At 54.8% G+C, this 6,000-nt stretch overlaps 1 long non-coding RNA gene across 4 annotated transcripts in view; it reads right to left on the reverse strand.

Moving 5' to 3' along the window:
• LOC149467309 (uncharacterized) overlaps positions 1–3,092 on the reverse strand; it is a 74,328-nt gene extending 71,236 nt beyond the window's left edge. For 3 of the 4 annotated variants that reach the window (XR_016311963.1, XR_016311962.1, XR_016311960.1), the window contains exons 1-2: positions 3,040–3,089; positions 381–586 (exon numbers count right to left, since the gene is read on the reverse strand). This is a non-coding gene — a long non-coding RNA (uncharacterized LOC149467309). Of the gene's footprint in view, positions 1–380; positions 587–3,039 lie in introns of all 4 variants that reach the window. The other variant, XR_016311961.1, reaches the window with a different exon arrangement.
• Between the last annotated feature and the right edge of the window lie 2,908 nt (positions 3,093–6,000).

Genomic DNA, 6,000 nt, shown 5'->3' on the forward strand with positions numbered 1-6,000 from the left:
AGATTGCAGGGATGGGTCAGTATGTGGGGATTGCAGGGATGGGTCAGTATGTGGGGATTGCAGGGATGGGTCAGTATGTGGGGATTGCAGGGATGGGTCAGTATGTGGGGATTGCAGGGATGGGTCAGTATGTGGGGATTGCAGGGAAGGGTCAGTATGTGGGGATTGCAGGGATGGGTCAGTATGTGGGGATTGCAGGGATGGGTCAGTATGTGGTGGATGGGAGGATGGGTCAGTGTTGTCTGTGATGGATACTACCAGCACTGATCTCCTGCCACTTCCAGCTCATACATGGGTATGGGGAGCCCTCTCTGTATATGGGTGACACACCATTCCTTCCCCCAGTGAGGACCCCTTTGCTCCCATCCTCACCCACCTACCTGTCTTCTGGATGAAGTACTGACAGCGCCTGCTGCTCACTGCACCCATCATCTGATACTTCATGTCCGTCCCCTCGCCCTTCACTTGCCGACATCGTTCCACCACCTTTACGCATTTGGTGTCCATGTTGGCGGCTCACGGCTCTTCCACTATGAGGCTGACGGTACTTCACGTCCAATCAGATTCCCAGTATGGGGGAGGGGCTCTGTAAGACATAAACAGTGAGTTGTATGAGGATCCGCCATCGTTAGCGCCCACCCAAGCAATCATGTGACCATCATGGTGTGGGGCGAAAGTCAGAAATGATTGAAGAGCGATCTCCACCAATCTGATCTGACAATGTGTACTGTGCTCATACAATCCTCCACAATTTGACCTTTCTATTACATCCTGGACCACCTAGTAATGGCGGCTGAATTGTAGGCAGGTTCCCTTAATGGGACCTGGGGGGTCAGAGGTCACTGGCAATCTGCACAGGCCGGCTCCCTGCTTTGAATCTGCAGCATAGAGGAGACCCCTCTGAAAAAGAACACAGACTGCCCGGACCGTCAGCCATTTGTTATCTGATTGACAGATATGAAGCCGCCCCTACCCCTTACATGGACTGTTCCCATCGGAGTGCCCCATTACATGCATTGTTCCCATCGGTTTGCTCCTTTGCATGGACTGTTCTCATCGGAGAGCCCCCTTACATGGACTGTTCCCATCGGAGTGCCCCCTTTACATGGACTGTTCCCATCGGAGTGCCCCGTTACATGCATTGATCCCATCGGAGTGCCCCTTTACATGGACTGTTCCCATCGGAGTGCCCTTCTACATGGACTGTTCCCATCGGAGTGTCCCCTTACATTCACTGATCCCATCGGAGTGCCCCTTTACATTGACTGTTCCCATCGGAGTGCCCCTTTACATGGACTGTTCACATCGGAGTGCCCCCTTTACATGGACTGTTCCCATCGGAGTGCCCCCTTACATGCACTGATCCCATCAGAGTGCCCACTTTACATGGACTGTTCCCATGGGAGTGCCCCCTTACATGGACTGTTCCCATCGGAGTGCCCCCTTACATGGACTGTTCCCATCGGAGTGCCCCCTTACATGCACTGATCCCATCGGAGTGCCCCTTTACATGGACTGTTCCCATCGGAGTGTCCCTTTACATGGACTGTTCCCATCGGAGTGCCCCCTTTACATGGACTGTTCCCATCGGAGTGTCCCCTCACATGCACTGATCCCATCGGAGTGCCCCCTCACATGCACTGATCCCATCGGAGTGCCCCATTACATGGACTGTTCCCATCGGAGTGTCCCCTTACGTGGACTGCTCCCATCGGAGTGCCCCCTTACGTGCACTGATCCCATCGGAGTGCCCCCTTACATGAACTGTTCCCATCAGAGTGCCCCCTTACATGCACTGATCCCATCGGAGTGCCTCTTTACATGGACTGTTCCCATCGGAGTGCCCCCTTACATGCACTGATCCCATCGGAGTGCCCCCCTTACATGGACTGTTCCCATCGGAGTGCCCCCTTACATGCACTGATCCCATCGGAGTGCCCCTTTACACGGACTGTTCCCATCGGAGTGCCCCCTTTACACGGCCTGTTCCCATCGGAGTGCCCCCTTTACATGCACTGATCCCATCGGAGTGTCCCATTACATGGACTGTTCCCATCGGAGTGTCCCATTACATGGACTGTTCCCATCGGAGTGCCCCCTTACATGCACTGATCCCATCGGAGTGCCCCCTTACATGGACTGTTCCCATCGGAGTGCCCCCTTACATGCACTGATCCCATCGGAGTGCCCCATTACATGCACTGATCCCATCGGAGTGCCCCCTTACATGCACTGATCCCATCGGAGTGTCCCATTACATGGACTGTTCCCATCGGAGTGCCCCATTACATGGACTGTTCCCATCGGAGTGCCCCCTTACATGGACTGTTCCCATCGGAGTGCCCCCTTACATGGACTGTTCCCATCGGAGTGCCCCATTATATGCACTGTTCCCATCGGAGTGCCCCCTTACATGGACTGTTCCCATCGGAGTGCCCCCTTACATGGACTGATCCCATCGGAGTGCCCCCTTACATGCACTGATCCCATCGGAGTGTCCCATTACATGGACTGTTCCCATCGGAGTGTCCCATTACATGGACTGTTCCCATGGGAGTGCCCCCTTACATGGACTGTTCCCATCGGAGTGCCCCCTTACATGCACTGATCCCATCGGAGTGCCCCCTTACATGGACTGTTCCCATCGGAGTGCCCCCTTACATGCACTGTTCCCATCGGAGTGCCCCTTACATGGACTGATCCCATCGGAGTGTCCCATTACATGGACTGTTCCCATCGGAGTGCCCCTTACATGGACTGTTCCCATCGGAGTGCCCCTTACATGGACTGATCCCATCGGAGTGCCCCATTACATGGACTGTTCCCATCGGAGTGCCCCCTTTACATGCACTGATCCCATCGGAGTGCCCCTTACATGGACTGATCCCATCGGAGTGCCCCCTTACATGGACTGTTCCCATCGGAGTGCCCCCTTACATGGACTGATCCCATCACCATCAGCACCGTGCAGGCAGCTGCTCCAAGCACAGCGCCGGTCTCCTAGCAACCGATGTAAACACTACAGAACAGATCACATACATTTCTTTTTCACGCTCCTCAGCTCCGCCTCCTAGCTGCTCAAAGTTGCTCCGTCCCTTTCTTTCTGCATCATCGGAGGGAGGAGTCTAGACTGAGGCGGGGCTCTATTCAGACAAGCTGGCTGCAGAATTTGAGAGGAAACACATGACCTCCACTCCGCCCCTTTTTTAATGAACTTTAATGAACTAACAAATATTCAGAGGCTACAGAGTGGAGCTCCACTTGACAGGAAACGTGACCTCCAAAATGGAGTTCCATTCTGCAGCCAGACTTCTCAGTTTCTGTAAAATCTACACAGGAAATATGTGACATCCACTTCATTGAGCTGCGATTGTTGGTTGTTTATTGAATTAAAGTTCAATAAACAAAAAGAAAAAAAAAGGAGACCTGAACTAAAGATGGAGTGCAGGCCACATGTCCTATCTAGAGTGGAGCTCCATTTTGCTGCTAGGCCACTCCCCTCGACTCATCTCCTGGAAGGCACAGCGCCGGTCTCCTAGCAACCTAAGTAGTCTACGATCCTACCCGCGCGCTCCTCAGCCCAGCCTCCTGGCTAATCGTACCGCACCGCCCCCTTTGGACGTATCCAAAGGGGGAGGAGTCTAGACTGTGAGGAAGCTCTGCTCAGAAAGCAAGGACACTCTGGAGAGGACCGTCCAAACATCTCTGGGACAGACTGGGGGGGGGGGGAGCAGGTGACATAAAGGGACACTCCGATGAGAACAATACATGCATAGGGCACTCCAATGAGAACAGTCCATGTAAAGGGGGCACTCCGATGGGATCAGTCCATGTGAGGGGGCACTCCGATGGGGACAGTCCATGTGAGGGGGCACTCCAATGGGATCAGTCCATGTAAGGGGGCACTTTGATGGGAACAGTCCATGTAAGGGGGCACTCCGATGGGAACAGTCCATGTAAGGGGGCACTCCGATGGGATCAGTCCATGTAAGGGGGCACTCCGATGGGAACACTGCATGTAAGGGGACACTCCGATGAGAACACTGCATGTTAGGGGGCACTCCGATGGGAACAGTTCATGTAAGGGGGCACTCCGATGGGAACAGTCCATGTAAGGGGGCACTCCGATGGGAACACTGCATGTAAGGGGACACTCCGATGAGAACACTGCATGTCAGGGGGCACTCCAATGGGAACAGTCCATGTAAGGGGGCACTCCGATGGGAACAGTCCATGTAAGGTGGCACTCCGATGGGAACAGTCCATGTAAGGGGGCACTCCGATGGGAACGTTCCATGTAAGGGGGCTCTCCGATGGGAACAGTGCATGTAAGGGGGCACTCCGATGGGAACAGTCCATGTAAGGGGGCACTCCGATGGGAACAGTCCAAGTAAGGGGGCACTCCGATGGGAACAGTCCTTGTAAGGGGGCATTCTGATGGGAACAGTCCATGTAAGGGGGCACTCCGATGGGAACAGTCCATGTGAGGGGCACTCCGATGGGAACAGTCCATGTGAGGGGGCACTCCGATGGGAACAGTACATGTTTGGGGGAACTCCGATGGGATCAGTCCATGTAAGGGGGCACTCCGATGGGATCAGTCCATGTAAGGGGGCACTCCGATGGGAACACTGCATGTAAGGGGGCACTCTAATGGGAACAGTCCATGTAAGGGGGCACTCCGATGGGAACAGTCTTTGTAAGGGGGCACTCCGATGGGAACAGTCCATGTAAGGGGGCACTCCGATGGGAACAGTCCTTGTAAGGGGGCACTCCGATGGGAACAGTCCAGGTAAGGGGGCACTCCGATGGGATCAGTCCATGTAAGGGGGCACTCCGATGGCAACAGTCCTTGTAAGGGGGCACTCCGATGGGAACAGTCCAGGTAAGGGGGCACTCCGATGGGATCAGTCCATGTAAGGGGGCACTCCGATGGGAACACTGCATGTAAGGGGACACTCCGATGAGAACACTGCATGTTAGGGGGCACTCCGATGGGAACAGTTCATGTAAGGGGGCACTCCGATGGGAACAGTCCATGTAAGGGGGCACTCCGATGGGAACACTGCATGTAAGGGGGCACTCCGATGAGAACACTGCATGTTAGGGGGCACTCCGATGGGAACAGTTCATGTAAGGGGGCACTCCGATGGGAACAGTCCATGTAAGGGGGCACTCCGATGGGAACACTGCATGTAAGGGGGCACTCCAATGGCAACAGTCCAAGTAAGGGGGCACTCCGATGGGAACAGTCCTTGTAAGGGGGCATTCTGATGGGAACAGTCCATGTAAGGGGGCACCCAGATGGGAATAGTCCATGTAAGGGGGCACTCCGATTGGATCAGTCCATGTAAGGGAGCACTCTGATGGTATCAGTCCATGTAAGGGGGCATTCCGATGGGATCAGTCCATGTAAGGGGTGACTCCGATGGGAACACTGCATGTAAGGGGGCACTCCGATGAGAACACTGCATGTTAGGGGGCACTCCGATGGGAACAGTTCATGTAAGGGGGCACTCCGATGGGAACAGTCTATGTAAGGGGGCACTTTGATGGGAACAGTCCATGTAAGGGGGCACTCCGATGGGAACAGTCCATGTAAGGGGGCACTCCGATGGGAACAGTCCATGTAAGGGGGCACTCCGATGGGAACAGTCCATGTAAGGGGGCTCTCCGATGGGAACAGTCCATGTAAGGGGGCACTCCGATGGGAACAGTCCATGTAAGGGGGCACTCCGATGGGAACAGTCCATGTAAGGGGGCACTCCGATGGGAACAGTCCATGTAAGGGGGCTCTCCGATGGGAACAGTCCATGTAAGGGGGCTCTCCGATGGGAATAGTCCATGTAAGGGGGCACTCTGATGGGAACAGGTCATGTAAGGGGGCACTCCGATGGGAACAGTCCACGTAAGGGGCACTCTGATGGGAACAGTCCATTAAAGGGGTCTCTCTGATGGGAACAGTTCATGTAAGGGGGCACTCTGATGGGAACAATCCAT

Source organism: Staurois parvus, unplaced genomic scaffold (genome assembly GCF_062004578.1).
Source record: "Staurois parvus isolate SC_StPar_1 unplaced genomic scaffold, SC_StPar_1.0 ptg000116l, whole genome shotgun sequence".
Lineage (NCBI taxonomy): Eukaryota > Metazoa > Chordata > Amphibia > Anura > Ranidae > Staurois > Staurois parvus.